The sequence below is a fragment of the Meles meles genome, chromosome 20 (assembly GCF_922984935.1).
Source record: "Meles meles chromosome 20, mMelMel3.1 paternal haplotype, whole genome shotgun sequence".
NCBI classification, from domain to species: domain Eukaryota; kingdom Metazoa; phylum Chordata; class Mammalia; order Carnivora; family Mustelidae; genus Meles; species Meles meles.
The window spans coordinates 57,167,879-57,187,590 of record NC_060085.1 but is presented as its reverse complement, the minus strand read 5'-3'; the positions used below and the strand labels follow the sequence as shown (position 1 = coordinate 57,187,590).

At 53.2% G+C, this 19,712-nt stretch overlaps 1 protein-coding gene across 2 annotated transcripts in view; it reads left to right on the top strand.

The window, feature by feature from the left end:
• Window positions 1-638: 638 nt before the first annotated feature.
• FBLN2 (fibulin 2) overlaps window positions 639-19,712 on the top strand; it is a 91,177-nt gene continuing 72,103 nt past the window's right edge. For both annotated transcript variants that reach the window (XM_045992118.1, XM_045992116.1), the window contains exon 1: window positions 639-728. The gene's annotated coding sequence lies outside the window, so the exon portion shown is untranslated. The remainder of the gene's footprint in view (window positions 729-19,712) is intronic.

The window sequence follows — 19,712 nt, the reverse complement described above, 5'->3', positions numbered from 1 at the left end:
AGGAGGCTGGACTCACAGAGTTCAAGGGTTTTGGGTGAGGTCATACAGGGGTCATAGGCAACCGGCCTTACGCGCTGAGGAAAAGAACAAGCTTAGATTGCCCCAAAGCTGGGGGGATCAGTCTGCCCAAGGACCAGTAGTAGCTCTGTGGGGCGCCAGGAGGTCCGGTGGGGTGTGGGAGCCCCCAGGGTAGAAAGCAAGGGGGATGGAGAAGTCTGCCCTCTGATCCTGTCACATCGCCTGTCCCTTGGCACTGCGGTACGCAGACCCCTTGGGCCGTGCCCAGGGTTGTCGAGCCCATCTTTCAGGTGGGGACACTGAGGCCCGGGCTGGCCGAGGTGGCGGGCCCACAGGCCCTGAGGCTGAAGGCAGCAGCGCGGGATCTGGAACTGAGTTTAGGCTGGGCGGGGCACGAGGGGTGCTGGACGGGTGAGGTGCTGGGGGCTCCGCAGCGGACGCGCCTGGCGGCTGTTTCTGGGCGTGGGTTCGCGCAGCTCCGCTCGGGGCTAGAGGCGCGGGCTCGGCCCCCTCCCCCGCCTGCGGCGAGACCCCGCCCCGGAGGCGGAGTTAGGAGAGGGGGCCGGGGGCGGGCTAAGGGCCGCCCCACCGCGCCTTCGCCCCGCCCCGCGCCGCGCCGCGCACAGCCGGGGCTCGGGGCTCGCGGCTCTCGACGCGCGACGGCCCGGCGGACTGAGGGACAGGCGGCTGGACGTGAGGAGCGCCCCGCGGTGAGTGCGCGCCGATCCCCTTCCCGCGCGGGATCCCCATCTCCCCTCCCGCGCCGCGCCCCTCCCGGGCCGCCGTCGCTGAGCTCGGCTTGGGGGCCCTCGGACGCCCCGACGGTTCGGCGGCCCCGCGGATGCACGCCCCAAGCCGCGGGGTGCCCACACCGCCGCCCAGCCGCGGGCTCGCCCTCCCGGCCCCGGTCCCATTGGACGGATGCGGGCACTGAAGCCGGCGCGGGGGAGTGGGGGGCCTCGGGGTCTGCAGGCGGGTCCCCCCACCCGCCAGCTCGAGCGCCCCCCATCCCCGGTGCTGCCACCCTCTCCCTCCGCTGCATCCACCCGGTCACCGCCCCCGCCCCAGTCTTGTTTCACTCCTTCCCTACGCCCCCTTCCCCCCTCCCACTGCCCCTCAGCTCCCTCCATCAGGCTCCAGCCCCACCATCAAGCTCACATCCTCAGTTCCCCCCTCCCGCCACACTACCACACAGGCACACCAGTAGCCAAAAGAAGTTCCTGCACCCTCTCTGCCTGGGCGCACCCACCAACCCATTACCCCATTCCCCACCCCCCCCCCCCCAGTTGCAAAGTCCCATGCTCAGTGCCCCCCCCCCAATCTCTCACACACATGCCTGGATCCCTTTTGCACACACGTGCCTCACACATGGGCGTGTCCCAGACAGGCACACTCTCTCAAACAGTTGTGTCTGTGTTACACGCGTGTGCCTCTGGCACACATGCATGTCTGCCACACGTGTGTCTATCACACATACGTCTCTATCTCACATGTGTCACACACGTGTCTCTCACGTAACTGGAGTAACTGTGCCTCACACATTGAATCTTTCACCCACAGTCCCATCCAACAACTTCATAGTCCCATGCACCCCTGACCCTCCATCTCAACGGGCATAGCCCTGCCTGCTCTCCTGAGTTAGCTGGGAGCCAGCGGAGGGCCGTGGCAGGGGAAGCCTCTTGGCTGAGGCTCTCTTACCATTGGGACTGGGAGGTTGTAGGAGCACAGGGAGGGGCCTTCCGAGCTGGGCCTGACTGGGCCAGCCTCTCCACTCCTCATCACCCCTTGCATCCTCTCCCCTTCCCCCACTAGTCTCCCAAGCAGCGTTGCCACTTCTTGGCCCGATGACCAGCCCTGTTACAAGGTGACTCCACTTGGACTGGTCCAAAGCTGGTGTGAGCCAGCAGGTGTCACTATGACAGGCCAGCAAAAAGAAAAAAAAAAAAAAAAAAAGATTTGGGTGCTGGTCATCACGCAGAGTCCCTTGAATAGCCCCTCTCAGAGCAAGCCCCCAAGAGCTGGCCAGGCTAGTGTTTGTAGCTGAATGACTGGGGCTTTGAGCTTCACCTTCCTCACGTGCAAAGGAGGGTGAAGATCCCCACCAGGAGGAGGGAAGGACCTGTAATTGCTGTTTCCTTGACTTCCACCCTCCCCTCCTGGATCCAGAGCTGTGAAACGGGGGAAGTGGGCAGAGGATGGGTGAAATCAAAGAATCTTACTATGGCTGTGCAAACCTGCCAGCCCCGGCTTTGACTGGCTCTGTGTGTTTTGCTTGGCTCTTACCATGTTGTTATTATTTTTACATATTTAATTAGCTGCCAGCATTTGCAAATTGGCAGGTTTTACAGAAAAGTCCAGATTTTCGTCTTTTACCTGAAAAATCACGAGGTCTGAAAGCCCAGGGTCCACATTCCCTTGTGGTACCCACTGTCTAGTGCTGCCTGCTTCTGCCCTCCCCCGGGGATGGGACAGGAGCATCGTTTGGCTATAGTCTCCACCTGGGACTCAGCTCCTACCTGGCCTGCATAGACCTCTGTTGTTGGCTGTGCCTGCCATATAAACTGGGCTCTTTTTACTGCCTTGCCCACCCCAAAGGGGCGTAGGCTAGTCCCCCCACCCAGGACTGGGAAAGCCTTGAGTGAGCCTTACACCTCTTCAGAGCACTTGGAGGGCACATCAGAGGCCTGGACCACAAGGCATCTTTGTGATGATATCAGGCACTTCCTGCTGGACTGTGGGGAACAGTGGCCTGGGAGCCCCATGGGAGGAAGGCCATGAAATCAGAGCCGGCTTTGATGGTCAAATTTCTTTCCAGATCCCATCAATGATTATGCAAGGTCACATTCTTCCTTATTTGACAGATGGGGAAACTGAGGCTTGGAAAGAGTTTTCTAGCAAGCAAGTGGTAGAGCTGAAATTTCAACCCAGAGTTTGTTGGTCCTAAAGCCAAGCTCTTTGCCCCCTTTTAATAAATCCATGAGTGGAGGGACTTGGTCTCATCAACCCTGGGTGAAGTCCCTGAGCCAGGTGCACACCTGGCTTAATAAATAGGTGCTTAATAATAAATGCTTGTGGAATGACCAGGGAAGGGAAGCTGCATTCTCTACAGGGCAGAGCTAAATTCACGACCTAAAGTGAAGAAGATTTCATAAGAAAAAGAAGATTTAAATGACCGCCCAGATTCCTTTTTTTTTTTTTTTTTAAAGATTTCTTTAAATTTCTAAGTAATCTTTACACTCAACGTGGGGCTTGAACTCACAGCCCTGAGATCAAGAGTCACAGGCTCCACCAGTTGAGCCAGCCAGGCCATTTTCATCAGCCTGAAAGCTCAACATGGTTTTCTGCTCTCATCTTGACAGTCATATCCACAATGACCCTGTGACCACCGGGATAAAGACCGCTGAGTCTCAAGTCTGTCTGGCCTCAGGAGCATCACAGTGTGCCCTGCTGGACATCAGGTTTCATGCTGACCTTGCATTTTCCCTGTAGGCCCCTGGTCAGCTTTGGGGACGAGATGCCTTACAAGGAGGGACTCGGGTGGAGAACAGGCTCCCAGGTCCCAGCTCGCATTCCCTTGGGTGGCCTCTCCATGGGTGGCACGGGGTGGGGCAGTTGCTGTGTTACTTTAAGTCCCAGCTTGTGTGACTCTGCTCTCTCTTGTGAGCACACTTCTGTGGCTAATGTCAGTGAAGTGCTGCAACCTCCTGGAAATTTGTTGACTGACTGAATGAGGGCCAACCCTTCCATAGTGACTGGGGATGGTGGGCAGTCCTGACCTCTTCCTTAAGCTTCCTGGGGTTTTCTTTCCCACTGAGGAGGAAGGTGCTGGGCTGTGTAAGATGGTGCAGAGGGCCCATCCATCCCTTCTCTGGTCCTCAGTCTTCCCTTCTGTAAAATGGGTATTGTGCTCTTGAGCTTTCTAGGGCTCATGGTTCTGAAGTGGGGAGGGGAGAGGATGGAATCCTTGGGATCACTGTCGGGAGGCAGTTGGGTGTAGCTCTGCTCCCAGGCTTCCTGAATTCCGAAAGGCCTCCCTTAGCCGAAGACCTTGGCCTGGGATGCAGTTCCAGCTGGCGGCAGGATTCTGGGTGCTGGGCTCCCACAGTCCCATAAGCTTTGTGAGGGCTGCCAGGAATAATTCTACTAGGTGGGAGCTGCTGTGGGAGCTTGGCTCTCTTGGGCTGAGTGTGGGAGTCACGTCCTAGGTGAGGCACCATCCAGGTAGGGACTCAGGGTGGGCAATGCAGACACTCTCTTTGTTCCCATGCAGTCTATATTCTAGTTAGATAGGTGAGGTGGGGGTGATTCAGGGGACAAAGAATTTAATTATGTTAATTAATGATGTTAATTATTCACGTTGATTTCAGATGCTGTAAAGGAGCTTAAGTCAACAGAACAGCTAAACAGAAAGGGCAGGGAGGGCCCTTTGAGGAGGGAACTTCTGAACTGAGACCAGAGTGGTGAGGGAGAATGCCAAGCAGGGGGCACAGCTAGTGCAAAGGGCCTGCGGTAGGATCCTGTTTGGCATGTGTGAGGAATGCAAAAGGAGGAGGCTGGAGTGAGTCAGGGAGAGGTGTGAGGGTGCCGAGGAAGTGAAGAAGGGTCAGCATAGGGAGTTTGAAGGCTACTGAAAGGTTTTGGTGGAAGGAGCAAGGAGATCGGATTTCCGTTTTACGACACCCTCTTGAGTAAGATTCGGAGGCTTGTGCCAGGCCCCATGCTGGGGTGCGGTTCTCACCCTTGAGAAGCTACAGGCAGAGGAGGGAGATAGGTCTGTGGCTGGACATTTGAGACCCAGGGTGACAGGTGCTGGGATGGCCTCACCATGGAATATTATGCAGCTTTAAAAAATGAGGACACTCTCTGTGGAAAGGTCTTTCAAGATCTATTAAGAGAAGAAAATAGGTGCCAAATTGCCAAATGGCTTGTAAACCGTGCTGCCTCTTGTGTCCAATAAGAAATCCAACTTCCTTTTAGCTCGTGTAAACATAAACAAGGCCTGGGAGGAAACACAAGGAACAAGTTGCAGTGTTCACGTGTGGTCACCTGGGGGTGGGTTGGGGTGGGCAGGCGGGGGACAAGGGTGCAAGGGTGAGGTGACATGTCCCACTCTGCCTTCTTTTTTTTTTTTAATATTTGCTGCTTTTTTGAACCACATGACCACATTGCCTGTTCAAAACATTAAATTAAAAAGCAGTTGGGCAGTTGGTGGGTGACCGTTCATTTGTGAGTTTTAAGTGGAAGTGTTTAAGGGTGGTTTTTTAAATTCCCTGCTTCACTGACCTTGTTGTTGAACGGACTAACTTCTTCCTGGCATGGTACACAAAAGTTTCCACTGAGATTAAATTAGATGGTAACAAAGTCACTTTTTGCAAAGTTTGGCAAATGGACAAAAGAAAAAACCCACCCTTTCTCTCTCTCACTCCGTTTCTTACCCCTTTTTCCTGTGGGTGTGTTTTCTTCTGGTGATTTGACTGCTGGCTCTTCCTGGCGTGGGCACCCACAGCACTTACGGTTTTGTCCTGAGATTGTTTCCCCAGTCAGCCCTGCCCACTGGTTGGGAGATGAGCTGCAGGTCCAGAGCCAGGGGAAGCCAGGGGTAGGAAATCCTTGCTTTGGCATCTTACAAGGTTCAGATTCCCAGCTCTGCCACTCGCAGGCTGTGATCCCATCAGGCCAGTGACTTACGCCTCTGAGCCTCAGTTTCTTTATCTGTAAAATGGGTTTCCTGTCTCTGTTAGGGTTAACGGAAGGAGGAAACAAGATCACTTGTCCCATTTATTGAGCACCTACTGGGGCCTGGATGCTGTTCTGAGTGCTGGGCATAGGACAGTGACCAAGGCAACATCCTCTGCCCCCACAGAGCCTGCTTTCTGGTGGGAGACACACACAGGAGATGTGTGGGTGCTCACTGTGATGTCCTGTGCTGGCTGTGGTTGCGATAAAGAGATGGCAAACCTGGTCCGGGGCTGGGAGTTGGGTTGGGTTATTTTAGGTTGAGCATGAGAGGTGTCAGTGGAGCAGACACCTGGGTGGAGTAGGACTGTTCAGGCGCAAATGACCTGGGACAGCTGGGAGTCAGGACCCCCATGAGCAAGGAGAGCCACTGGAGGGTGGGCCACATCTGGGCGCCACAGGAGGGCTTTCATTTTTATTCTGGGTGTGATACAGATTCAGTTCAGGGAGGGGCCAGCCCTGATAGAGACTTTAAAGTAACCCCACTCCTGAGTTCTTGGGGAGAGCTACGGGGGCCTGGAACTGGGTCTTATGGGAGGCTGAGCATTGCTGAGAACAGCTAGGCTTGCAGAGTCAGGGTTCCTGGACAGTGGCTCCCTGGACATCCATGCCAGGGATGTGTGCCCAAGGTTTTGGGGCGCTCACAGTAGCCTCTGGTGTGGGTTGGCCTGTTGTCCCTTCCATGCCAATTCGAGGGTCCCAGGGAGGCACATAGGCAGTTCTGACCTGCTTCGGTCAGGGCTGTCCTGAAGGAGAGAGCACAGCAGTCCTGATAGCCAAGGAAGCATCTAGCTGAGTCTGTGGTGGTCAGGGCGGACCTCCCAGAGGAGGTGTACAGGCACTGAAGGTAAAAAGGTGAGGGAGACATAAGAATAGGAGAAAACCCAGTTTCTCCTGGAGAGGTGGGTTGGAGGAGAGGTAGGCCATAAAGTTGTGCTGGTGGACTGAACCCTGACAACGAAGCACCTCAAAGCCTGGCCTGTGGCCTGGAGATGGGCAGTCTCGGGGCATTTCTTAGAAGAGGATGGACATGGCCAGAGGGTTGGAGGGTCCCTCTGGTAAGCAGTCCAGGCATGAGGGTGGGACTGGAGGGGGGTGATATGATCGGTGGGAGGCTTGTGTGAGTGACAGGGCAGGGAAACTGAGGCTGCGAGAGGGGCGTGTCTGCCTGTGGTCACATGGCAAGTCTGGAGAAAGAACTGGGGCAGGAGCCAGGTCTGTCCACCTTCAGGTCCTGCTCCGGATGGGCTGCCCCTTGATCACGGGCACCACTGGCACGTACGCCCTGCTAATTTACCTCCTCCGGTCTGGTCCCTTCCCAGGGCCCCTCTCAGGTCAAGCCCTGCGTCACTTTGCACCATTGTCCTCACGTTTATTGGAACTTGGAAGCATTGCAAAAATGCCTCTGTCTTCTCATATATGGAGACTGTTGCAAAGAAAGTGCTGGTTTGGGGAAAGTTTATTTCCTTCCTCGAGGGTGGGGAGCCTAGCTTTTCTGGTGGGGGGATGCTGCATTGTAGGCCAGAGTGACCCCACCCAGGTCACATGCTGGTGAGGAAGCGGGGCTGCCTGCCTGCCCCGGGCTGGGAGACTTGGCCTGGCCGAGAGGGTGGGGGGCAGCGAGCACCCACATTCCAGGGGAGTGGGATGGCTGCCTCTGACCACCAGAGGCCTTTTTGGCTGCAGGCAGGCGCTGACCTGCGAGAGCTTCAATCTTTCAATTTCCTCATTGCAAACTGGGGACAGCCCTCCTGGCTCTGCTGTGGTTTGATGGCCAGGAATGGCCTGAAATGTGAGAAGAAGGCCTGGCCTGTGGAGTGCCAGTAGGGTGAGGACCCAGCCAGGCCAGGGAAGCCTGGAGGACACTGGCACGCCTGCCTGGCCTGAGTCCTGGGAGCCTGCGTAATGAAGGCTTGTGTCCCAGCCTCAGCTTCTCCATCCGTCAAGTGGGCCTGGTGTAGTGGCCTGCCTGCAGGGTTGGTGTGCAGGCTACAGGGCCCTGAGCACCATTTTTGCCAGCTACACGGTGCTTTGCTAACCCATGCGAGCTGGGTTCTTTCCGCTCTCCTGCCCTCCTTCTCATCATTGAGATGCCATCGTAGGGGCCAGCCATTGGCCTTGTGGGCAGGACACACCATTTTTTAAAAAGATTTTTAATGTATTTATCAGAGAGAGAGAGCAGAGAGAGCAGAACACAAACAAGGGGAGCAGCGGGCAGAGGAAGGAGCAGGCTTCCTGCTGAGCAGGGACACCCCCCCCCCCATGCAGTGCTCGATCCCAGGACCCTGGGATCATGACTGATCAATTGACTGAGCCACCCAGGCACCCCAGGTCACACTGGGTCTTGATAAGCCTCCCAGAGTTCTTCTTTCCTCAGCCTGGGTCTCCCATCCTAGCCATCAATTCCCAGCTGTGTCTTTGGTCACAGAGTGAGCATTCAGTGATCCAGATAATTCTGTTCTTCTTGATGACTCCTTACAATGAGAGCACAACATTAAGAACATTCTGGTAGAGAACCGTCAGGACCCCGGAAAACAGTTCCCAAATCCCCAGCAAGTCTGTGGCCTCTTGTCTGAGCCAGAGGGAGCCAGGGAAGGGTTCTGAGCCCATTGGGGAATGAGTGGGACAGGCAGAGTGGGGCTGGACCTCTGTGGATCAGGGCCACCTCGGGATCGGGCCCCTGGTGGTCTTGACGCATGCCAACCCCTCGAAGGCGGTGGCTCAGAACTGTACTCTTCTTGACTCCCAGCACTCACAGGCATGTGCGCGCACACACAAGTACGCACGCACACACACACACACACACACAGACACATGGCCATAGCTCTTCCCTGTGGTTTCTGTGTCAGCCTCCTAGTCCTCGGGAGCTGAGAGATTAGCCATCCTTGTGGTGGTTTGGTGCTGATCGAGCATCTCAGTGCTCATTATCTGTCCCCTGGCGTGTCCTCCAAGCAGAATAATTCAAATGTTGTCAGACCATGGGCCCCCCATGGTCTCTGCTGCTGGTTCCTGCCTATGGAGCTGATGAAGGGAGGCCGCATAGGGGCACTTGTGTCTTCTCCTGGGGAAAAATCCAGTGGGTATCGGCTTCCTCTTCTGATAAAGTAATGCTTAGCATTACACCATCACATTTTCCACCAGACCGCCCGACCTCCCGTGCCTTTACATGACACATAGTATATTTAAAAAAAATCCCTTCCCTGTTTTACTTTTGCTTATTTAAAGGGAGACCTTTTGTCAGAGCTGTAGATAAAAATCAGATTTGCCCTAAATCAGCAATACCCATGAAAATAAAGATTAACAGCAGCCAAGCGGGGTTTGAACCCTCACAACTTCTGTTCCCTGCCTCAGCCTTGAGCTGTGGGACCTGCTCTCTTTGCTACAAAGGTTGGCAAGCAGTAGGGAGACGTGCAAGGCACACGAATTTTCCACAGGGAGTTCTCTGTGATCCTGAGTGGTGGAAAGAGACTGGGTAAGGGGGGAATTACTCTCCACGGGCTTCTGTTGCTTCTGCCTTGTCGCTGAGATCTGAGCTCATCCTGCACGGTCCTTTGTAGTCCCACTTGGGCAGACCCCTCTGGCTGGTCATCCCACACCTCCCAGCTTCTTGAGAATCCCCCTTCCCATCTTTCTGGGCCCTCACGGGCGTGTTTCCTGCTGGGCAGGGATGTAACAGGAGGCTGCAGTCCCTCCAGCAGGGATGTCTCCTCTGAGGCCAAGTCCCTGGTTCTCAGGCCAGGGGTTTGAGGCATTCTCTGAGGTGTCCAGTGGCCTGGGACCCATGTGAGGGGGTTGTGGGCCAGGGTTTAGGACCAGGGCTCTAGCGCTGAGGAAGGAAGTTGATGGTAGCTGGCGAGGTGAGGCTGGGCCCAGTCTCTGGATGACATGGGGAATCTAGGCCTGGCTAGACTGGAGAGTGCCGTGTAAGCTATGAAGTCCGGTGAGCAGAGGTCGTTAATGATACGTCTCATGGGTAATTCCAATCACACTCATGATAATGGCTGCTTGGGCCCTTAATTAACAACATGCCCCAGTGTGAGGAAAAGTTTGCCCTACTCCCGTCACCCCTCATAACTTGTTTCCTTGAACTGAATGGCTGACCTTGCACCCTGAGTGAGAGAGAATCATGTAATGGAGTGCTGGCCGTGGAAAGGATATGGTGACGTCAGTTGCCTCTCTCTGAAATGCCCCACTGTGACCCCAAGGCAGGACGTGCCTGGGCCAGGTACGCCCCTTGGAATGGCTGTGGCTTCCTGTGCGTGGGGTGGGACTAGTGACCTCCCTCTTGGCTCCGGACCTCAGGGGTCTCACGGGGAGGGTAGGGCCTCAGCATAGGGCACTGTGGCCCACCCACGCCCTGGACTCTGTCCCACAGGGATTTCCCCTGTGTTAGGCTTCAGATCGGGCCAGTCCACTGTGGGGTGAGCGGTTTCTCCTTCATGTGGGCTTCATTGGAAGTCACTCAGGAGAAGCAGGGGGCTCCACTGCATCATCAGGGGAGACTAGGCCCCGCTGGCCCAGAGAAAGCTACAACGAGGGTTTCTGATGCAGCCAAGACTGCCTCACATCCCATCTTTATTTTGTCTCTGCTTTTCTCTGCAAGCTCTGCGATTTTCTCAAAATGACTTAAATGTGCCTGCCTTCAGCTTGGAGGCTGCCTGGCTCACAGTTTGTTTCCCCCAGAGATTCTCTGTATGTTCTTTTAGGTCCAGTGCAGAATCCTGGGGAAGAGCTCTGATTGGCCCATCGTGGGTGAAATGTCCATGCCGGGCCAATGGGCTGTGGCCGTGGGCAGGGTTGTGATAGTGACAGGGGCTCTGTGGGCTCTCTCCAGCCGGTCCCTGAGAATGGGCTCTACGTAAAGCAGACTAGCAGTGCGGAAGGTTCCTGCTGCAGGGACCGAGTGTATGAACTGCAGAGACCAACAGTCTCGGAGTCGAATCGGCAACCAACACAACGCAGTCGGCTACTCTTACCTTCATCACAAGTGTCAGGATTGTTTTGATCACAGGTTGAGAGAAAGTATAACTTCAACAAAAAAGTCATGGAACGAAAAAGTACAGGGTACAGTATCAGGCATGGTTGTATCCAGGGGCTCTAAAGATGCCCTTGGGACTGTGTCTCCATCAGGTGGTCACATGGCCCGGCAGCTCTGGCCTCACTCCTTTGAGCTCAGAAGCTGCAGTGTGGGTCTGTGTGGTGGTCCCTAGGGATGGGGGATGGCCATCCTCTGGTCCATGTAACCCGAGAGAGGGTGGCTCCCCAGAGGATAATTGGGGTTCTCTTGCTAGGAGAAGGAGGTGGGGATCCCCAGAGCATCATTTGAGTTGCTCTGTATAACTGGCCTGCAGTTGCTTCCCTGTTCCCAGGTCACATGGTAAACCCATCCCAAAGGGAATGTCAGCATGTTCCAGGATGAGGAATAGCAGTTCTTCACCATCTGGGGTAACCCCTACCCCTTCTCTTGACTCCCTATTGAGTCAAGAGAAGGGGTAGGGGCTCTGGGGTCTTGACCTCCACCCCAACCACACTTGCCCCAAGTGGTGAGGGTGTGGGCAGAATCTATTACTCTCTGAGGGTTTGGTCTAATCCTCTTGCTTTTATATCTTTCTTATCTGAGAACCCTGTGCGGAATCGGGGACTCTGTACAGAGTGCAGGGAGATCGAGAGAGGCAGCTGTGAACTCTGAAGAAAGGTTTCTCAGAGGAGGAGACATTGAGCTGGGCTTTGAGGGATGAATAGGAGGTTGATAAGGGGAGACCGCTTGGGCCTGGCAGAGGGAATCAAGGAACAGGTGGAGTCGAGGAGCTGTGAAAGATTTAGAGTAGATGGGGACAGTAATTTTTAAAAATGCTGAACATGTATTGAGTGCCTGTTGTTTGCCAGGTGACATGCTAGAGTCTCTGCATCATCTCCTTGAGTCCCTCCCTGGGTGTGGCTGGAAGGCTGCTCTAATTGGGCCCATAAGCCAATGGAACAGGCCTTTCCAGAGTGTCATATGCTGGAGTGGCCCAGCAGCCTGGGGAGTCCAGAGCTTGGTCCTGCTTGCTGTCTGTCTCTGCTCTGGCAGGCAGGAAGGGGGGTGCCAATGGGGATGCCATAGCTGGGGCCAGACCCGGCAGGGTCTGCTGCACACAGGCCTCCCCACTGGAAGCCCCGAGAAAGTCCCTGTCCGCTCCACCCTTGCCCCATGTGGAGCTGTGAGGCTAGATGGTGACACGTGAGAAAAGGCTCCTGTGCACCTGTGGGCTTCGGGCTCCCAGCTCAGTCGGTGACTTGCCAGGTGACCTCAGGCAAGTTTCTGCTGATCTCAAAGGCCCTTCTGGGATGAGTGTAGGTGGCACTTACCTTTATAATTCATCCCATGTCCTGTATTAGGACTTGCTGGGGCTATGCACACTAATTCATTCACCCACCCACCCAGAGCATTCTGAGTGCCCACTGTGGCCCAGAGCCCAGGTCAAGGCTGAGCAGGAGGGCAGAGTCCTTGCCTCAGAATCACAGTGCAGCTGGGGAGACAAGCGGGCGGAGACATCAGTGCACGATGCCGGCTCCTAAGTGTAGGACATGACCCTGCCTGTCCCGGTCCCTGAGGGCCATCCCATCTGGCCAGGCAGGGGATGGGATCTCTGAGATGTGGTTGATGGCACAAAGAGCCTCCCCGGGGCACTGACTGTGCCCCGAGTGTGGTGATGTCCGCGGGGCTGTCGACACAGGCTGGAGAGGTGGAGTGTGGGACGGGATGTCCTCTGTTGGAGCTCTGAGCAAGGTGGGGCCGTGGCGGGGAGCAGGAAGCCAGTCATGGGGGTATTGAGGAGAGAGCGTGGTCAGGGCAGAGGGGAGGGGACACAGGTAGAGAGAGGGGAAAGCTCAGGAGACTTGGCAAGCAGTAACCCACTGGCTGGGGCTGCAGGAGGGGTGGGACCCACCAGTGGGGGATGGCCCAGCACGCGTACATGCACACACGTTTGTGTATTTTACATACACAGTTATGTGCATATTCAGACCTCACGCAGAATCATACACACTTAAATTTGTACACACCCCTACCAAAGCCACTCACATTCTACACCCGTAAGAGTTCACAGGCACGTGAACGTGTTCACTCTCCCTCACATCAGAGTGCACACACGGACACATTCATACATCCGACTCCCGTTCCCACGAACACTCGGGCGAGTCCATTTCCATAGAAGCCTGGAAGATGGTCCGAGCTTTTAATCAGGATGCAGATTTTATAGAATGTTTTTTCCCCAGTATCTAGTGAGGTGGCCCCTTTGAATTTTCCTTTTGGTGAATTGCATTGATTTTTTAAAAATATTGAACTACCCTTGAATTCCTGAAGTAATGCTGTTGGACACAATATATTATCCCCTTAACAGGCTGCTGGGTTCAATTTTCTGGTATTTTATTTAGGACCTGGCAGCTAGGATTCGTAAGTGCAACTGGCCTATACTTCTGTCTGCTTGGAGTATCCACGTCTGCTTTTGGCATCAGGATTTTCCTTGTCTTACAAAATACGAGGTGGCTGCCCTTTTCTTTATCTATAGGCCCCAGAACAATTTTTTTTTTAATAGGATGGAAATTATTGTCAGCTCTGACTGTCCCATGTCTTGGGCTAGCCTCTGCAGGGAATTCTTTATTTCATCCCACAGTACCTTGTGAGGAAACCGTGATGCTTCCCATTTAACAGATGGGGAAAATGAGGCTCAGAGAGCCAGTCCCTGGTCTGTGGTCCAATAGTGGGAGTCTGCTCTGTTGGGCTGTGAATGCAGGCCAGTGACTTGATGGCCATGCTTCCAAGCTATTCAACATGGCCAAGAATTGTTTGAGATACTGGCCTATCAGAGAGCCTTTGGCTTTATTCTAGGGCTTTGCAGGGGGTCTGGGAAGAGTCCTGATTGAGCACCAAGAGAACTTTCCTAGCTCCACCTGCCCATCTGCTGCTCACGTACCTATGTACCCAGCTGCTCTGCCTGCGTCCTTTTGTCCACTGACCCATTTCCTGCCTAGTCATTGAACTGCTCCTCAACCATTCATTCCTGCGGCGATAAGCCCACCCATTAACCCGCCTTCCCATCCATCCGTCTTCTGCCTTCTCACTTATCTATCCATCCATCCATCCATCCATCCATCCATCCATCCATCTGCCCAGGCATCCACATGCTGGTTGCTCATTCATCCACTGACCCACTTTCCCATCCATCTGTCCTCTAACTGCCATTTGTTCACTCACCCATTTATCTATGGTTTGTTCACCATATGTCTGCTCCCCTATCCATCTCTTCATCAACTGTCCATCTATATACCAGTTCACTTACTCATTCACTAATTACCTTCTCATCCATCCATCTTCCACCTGCTAACTGCTCATCAGCCACTAATCCATCCATCCACTTGCCCATCCATCTACCCTTGGAGCTTAGCCTTAAAGTAGGAGCTGGGATTTGGGTCTTCAGAGATTCAGAAGGAAGGACTCTGGTTTGGGCTAGCAATATGAGGAAATCGGGGGTTGGGAATCTTCCAGTTTATCAGGAATTGGGTAAATGGAAGGCAGTGGAGAGAAATGCGTTTGGGAAGATAGGTGGGGGCTAGGTAGTGATAGACTTTGAATGCCTCTTTTGGAGTTTCCACTATGTCCCTGGGCCGGGAGTCTTCAACCAGGGGTGTGTGAGTGAAGTCCAGGGAGTCTATGAGACTCCTAAAATGATACACAACAGATTTTGGTGTATGCTCTTATCTCTGTTAAGATTCTCAATTGCAAGTGACAGAAAATCTGGTCCAGGTTAGCTTAACACACTGTGGGTTCGTGTCATTGCAAAATTCAGTTTTGGATCCAGGAATAGGAAACACTGATGGGGGGTGGGGGGGGGAGTCGGGTTGTGTGGACTCCAGAAGGAAGCTCCTGGGCTGCTCCTGAAAGGTGGGTAAATATATAATGGGATGGCCAGAAACCACCCCATATCCCTTACCCTGCTTTGCTAGCATTTTCCCTTTTTTGATGGAGGGGTATATTACCCATAGCTTTTCGTGGATTCTCCAAGGCACCATTCAGGATTTTGAGCAGGGGTGAGAGATCAGCCAAAAAACCTCCTGTGGGTGGGACCAGGGCAGGCTGGATGGAGATGCCTGGCTCTTTAGAGAGAGAGAGAGAGGTCAGGGGTGTGACGCTGCTCATCCGCCCCTCCATCTGGGGCCGGGTGGAGGCCCCTGGACACCAGGTGGGGAGAGCAGTGAGCTCAGCGTGGCTGTGGGCAGGCCCGTTTCTCATCGCTACTCCCTAGGAGCGTTTCCTCTTTCCAGAGTTGTGACTTGCGGGGAAGGAAAATAGCAGCTCCTTCCTGGTGCCAAAAGCAACATATTCTTTGCTTAAAGGTTGATTATAAGTCATGGACATTCATCTTTGTAATTTTTCACTGCTTATGCTGGTAATGAGATTAATGATTATATACATGGGGTCAACTCTCGCCCAAGCTTTAAGGAGATTTTTACTCATTTCATTTTTTTTTTTTTTCTTCTTACGGAGGAGAGGGCAGGGAGGGGAAAAATACCCTGGCTGTTCTACTTGAAGGATGATTTTGCAAGTGTTTTCATGAGCTCACGCCTTTGGTGGTCCCCAGGGGCCAGTGAGGCTGTGAGGACACAAGGCTCCCAGCCCCTCTGTGTGTCCCACCTGGGGCCCCGATGCTTGCCAGCACTCTGCACCCAGGATTGACTCAGAGCCCCAGTGTCTCCCTGTACTTTGGACCCAGCCCCTCTCCTCTCCTTGGGGGTCTCAAGCCATCTACCTGTGCCTTCAGCCTTGCCTGGCTCTCCCAGCGCCAAGGACCCTGATCCCATCTCCTAACACGTCCCTGGTCTCCTAACCCTTCTCCTCATGGCCAGCCCTGTCTTCTTGCAAACATGCCAGCGATTACATAGACTTTTGCCTCCAGGAAATGAAGGGAAATAAGACTTTAAAGACAGAAGCCAAACGTGATCACTTTCTTTCGGTAATTTGTGATTATTTTCCTTATCCCTCCCCTCCTTCCCATTTCTTCTGCCAACACCGTTTCTTGCTCTTGTTTTCTTTTCCTGGACTACTATAATTGGCTTTTCTTTTCTTTGTTTTTAAAAAAATCTCTTTTATTGTGAAAAAGCACACATAAAAGAAAGTATATAAATGTCAGCATACCCTTGAGTGACCACTTCCTGGGGGTATCAGGAGGATAGCGCCCACACCCAGGAGCTCCCGTCGTCCTTTCCTGTGTCCCTCCACCCACCAGGTACCCATCACCAGACTTCTATGGTGGCCATTCCAGCTTGGCTTTTTAGTTCTGTCTCCTACATTTGTGATCCCTATATGATGTTGTTTATGTTTTACCTGGTTCAGACTTTATGGACTGGAATCTTCCTTGGACTCCTTGGAAAGGGTGTCTGTCGTTCCTTCTTTTTTTCTTTTCTTTTTCTTTTTGGAGAGGGGTTAGGGGAGAGAGTGTGAGTGGTGGGAGGGGCAGAGGGAGTGGAAGAGAGAGAATTTCAAGATGCTGGGCCAGATCCCGGGACCCTGAGATCGTGACCTGAGCTGAAATCAAGAATTGGGTGCTCAACTGACTGAGCCACCTGGGCCACACTTGTAGTTCCTTCTTGAATTCCCAGTGTGCTGGACCTCTGGCGACCCCTACTACCCTGCTGGAACAATTTTTGCTAAACGTACTGGATGCTTTGTGGAGTTCCCTGGGGCACTGCACATGAGGGACTGATGAACCTCCTCTTTGGAGCTTCTCTCTCTCCTTGATTGTCGCATCTCTTCTTTCATTTTTTTCTCCTTTTGCTGCTCACCTTACCATCTTCTGCTCACTTTGTTCCCTGCATACCAGCCACAATGTGTCAAGCTGGTGCAGGACCTTTGCATATGATCTTACTGCTGCCTGGATGCCACTCCCCAAATCTTTGCATGGTCACCATATTTTTGTCTGGCAAGTGTCAGCCGAGATGTTACCTGTTCGTGTGGTTGCTCTGACCATTCCTTTTTTTTTTTTTTTTTAAAGATTTATTGATTTATCTTAGAAGGAGAGAGGGCACGAGCAGGAGGGGCAGAGGAAGTGGGAGAGAGCATCTCAAACAGACTTGCACTGAACATGGAACCTGCTGCAGGGCTCGATCCTAGGACCCCGAGATTGTGTCCTGAGCCAAAACCTAGAATCAGATGCTTCACTGACAGCACCACCGAGGTCAATGCTCTGACCATTCTTGACAAAAAAGTGCTCCAATCCCCATTACTCACAATGCCCGTATTACCTTCTTATTCATTTGTTCCCTGTCTCTTCCCTCCACCAGTGTTGGCCCCATTCCTTTGTTGGTTTTGTTCACTGCCACATCCCAGCACCTATAAAAGGTGTTAGGTAGCAGGTGTGTGATGAATATCTAAAAGCTGAAGGACTCTGGCTGCACTCCTTTGGCTAGACAGACCTGGGTTCAAATCTCCATGCCCCCTTTTACTGGTGATATGCCCTCTGTCTGGGCCTGAGTTTCCCTATCTGCAGACCATGGTTTATAAAATAAACCTTAGGGTGTCTGGGTGGCTCAGTTGGTTAGGTGTCTGCTTTTGGCTTAGGTCGTGATCTCAGGGTCCTGGGATCGAGCCCCACATCAGGCTCTCTGCTCAGTAGGGAACCTGCTTCTCCCTCTGCCTTTGCTGCTCACCCCTGCTTTTGCCCTCTTTCTTTCTCAAATAAATAAAATTGTAAAAAGAAAATAAGCCTCTCTGGAAGCCTGGGTCTGGGGTTTGGCATTCCATTGGCACCGAGGAAGTGATAGTTGAGCATGAACCTAACTAACAGCTAAAATCCTGCTCACATTTTGTGCCAAGAACAAGTTTACTTTTCCCGATGAACTAGATGACTTCCTCCGATCAGACAAGGAGTTCTGGGTCATCCTCTAATTTCCCTTCTGACTTTGGCTGCCAGGAAGCTTACAACCCAGGGGGAGGTGTCTGGGGCAGCCCTTGTTTCCTGTGGAGCCTTCAGCGTGGGTCTTTCTTTCCTCCCCTCTCTGTGCTCTTCTAGTATTCGCTTCCGGCTCTGCAGTGCATGTGTTTTTGCTCGTTATTGTAGTAAAATACACGAAATAGAAGATGGACCATCTTGGCCACTTTTAAGTGGACAGTTTGCTGCCATTAAGCACATTCACACTGTGGTACAATCTGCCCCACCGCCCATCTCCAGTACTTCCTCATCTTCCCAAACTTGAAACTCTGTCCCCAGGAAATAGCTCCCCACCTCCCCCAACCCCAGCCCTTGGCACCCACCACCCTCCTTTCTGTCTCTATGAACTTGATGACTCCAAGGACCTCACGTGAGTGAGACCTACAGGATTCGTCCTGTGGTGCCTGCCTCGTTGTGCTTAGTACATTGTCTGCAGTGTCTGCCCACGCTGTGGCCTGTGTCAGAACTTCCTTCCTTTCTAAGGCTGAAGAATATTCCAGTGTAGGTATAGACCGTATTTTGTTTATCTGCTCATCTCTGGGGGGGACACCTGGGTTGTTTCTGCCATTTGGCTGTTGAGAATAATGCTGCCATGAGCATGGCTGTGCAAATGTTATTTTTAGTATATACTTTCTTACCTTTCTGAACCTGGGGTGATCTCAGACTAAGTTATAAATTAAAGGTAGGTTTGGGGACACTTTTTAGGACTATACTGTTTTATCGGCTTCTGCACTGTGTGTGTGTGTGTGTGTGTGTGTGTGTGTGCATGTGTGTGAGACACTGTGGACACTGCTGGTGCCCCATCTGGACCCTCTCGTCCCCCAGATGCTCCAGGTGTTGGCTGCTAATGGCTCCCACCTGCTTCATTCTGCAGCAGCTTGCCCTTGGCCAACAGGCATTGCCTCCCACTATGTACTTGGGAAGTAATCCTAACCTCTTCACCCCACTGTGGTCCTTGGCCAGTGACTAACGGAGGTCCCTAAGTGGGACAAGTTCTGGGGTGCTGGTCACCCTGCAGGGCTCCCCAGGAATCAGGCCACTGCTGAGGTCTAGCCAATACCACTTCTTTGCCAAGTTTTGTCCTCCAGTAAGTCACATATATGAGAACCCATGTCAGGTTCTGCCTCTAGGCATCACCATCTAAGACAGGTGTAACGCCCGTATCCCCTGCGTTGTGTATCTTGTATGACTGTGAGATGCAGTTGGAATAGGATAGGACTGATACACTGTTGCCTACTAGGCCACTTGGGTAGTAGCAGGCACCTTGCAAGGGGACACAATTCCCACTGTCTGCCACTTAGAGAAAAGAGGAATCCTAACCCAGGAGACTAGGACATTCAGGAGGGGACGCTGGGCAGAAACTCCCACCTCCTCTGGGCCTCCCTCCTTTGGGCATAAATAAGAGAAGCCCAAGGCACAACTGGGTCCAAGGGGACAGTGAACCAGTGATGCCAGTGGGGAGTGAACGTGGACTCACTGTGGACCAGAGGGGCCCTGCTGGCAGGCCCTGTCCTCTGTTTTCCCGGAGAAGATGGGGGTCTATTCAGTGCAAAGTGTTCAGATTTTAAATGTTACACCACTAAACTAGTGCTACATTAATGACATTGGAAGGTTAGAATATCAGCAACTGATTTCAAGAGCACACGTGAGCCCCCAGATGTGCCCTGTGAGCAGCCGGCTGGTTTGTGACCACCCTCTGGTTGGACTTGGGAGCAGGGGGCAGCTGTTCTGGGCAGGCTTCTGGGAGGAGCAGGGCCCAGGTGGTCCTGATGACTCACATGTTTGTGACTGGTGTGTCTACGAGTGCCTTGTATGTTTGTTTCTTCTTTCCTCCCCCTGCTGCTTGAAAGTCCCAGTGTTTTGTTATAGATGTGACTGGTTTAAAAGAGAGATCCCCTGCAAATATTTAGAAAGTATTGAAGCCATACCAGCGTCAACCTTCGCTTTTCCTCTTGTCTGAGGTTGCCCTGTAAAAAATGTGGGATGCCCAGT